The sequence below is a fragment of the Morone saxatilis genome, unplaced genomic scaffold (assembly GCF_004916995.1).
Source record: "Morone saxatilis isolate NCDOM2014 unplaced genomic scaffold, NCSU_SB_2.0 Contig17, whole genome shotgun sequence".
NCBI classification, from domain to species: domain Eukaryota; kingdom Metazoa; phylum Chordata; class Actinopteri; family Moronidae; genus Morone; species Morone saxatilis.
In genome coordinates this window covers 13,256,069-13,256,314 of record NW_023339729.1, presented here as the reverse complement: position 1 = coordinate 13,256,314, position 246 = coordinate 13,256,069, and the positions used below count along the sequence as shown (strand labels likewise).

General features: G+C 35.8%; 1 protein-coding gene across 2 annotated transcripts in view; it reads right to left on the bottom strand.

Moving 5' to 3' along the window:
• Window positions 1–246, bottom strand: part of LOC118327202 — a 6,173-nt gene that overhangs the window by 1,013 nt on the left and 4,914 nt on the right. The window lies entirely within an intron of this gene.

Below are 246 nucleotides of genomic sequence, written 5' to 3'. Positions count from 1 at the left end.
TGTGTGTGTGTGTTTGTTTACAGCAAAGGGACCAGTGATGTTTACAATTGTTTGTCACAGTGAATCTACAGGACAAACATTGAGGCTGCAGAAATACCAGAAATACCAAAAGAAAGAGGACGATGAAGAGAAAAAGATCTTAATGTCTTTCTGTGTTGAAGTGAATGCTATTGCTATTGCAAAGTTTAACATGCTAAGTGTGGTGATATTCTATATTTTACCTACTGTCAACAAATGCCATGAAAA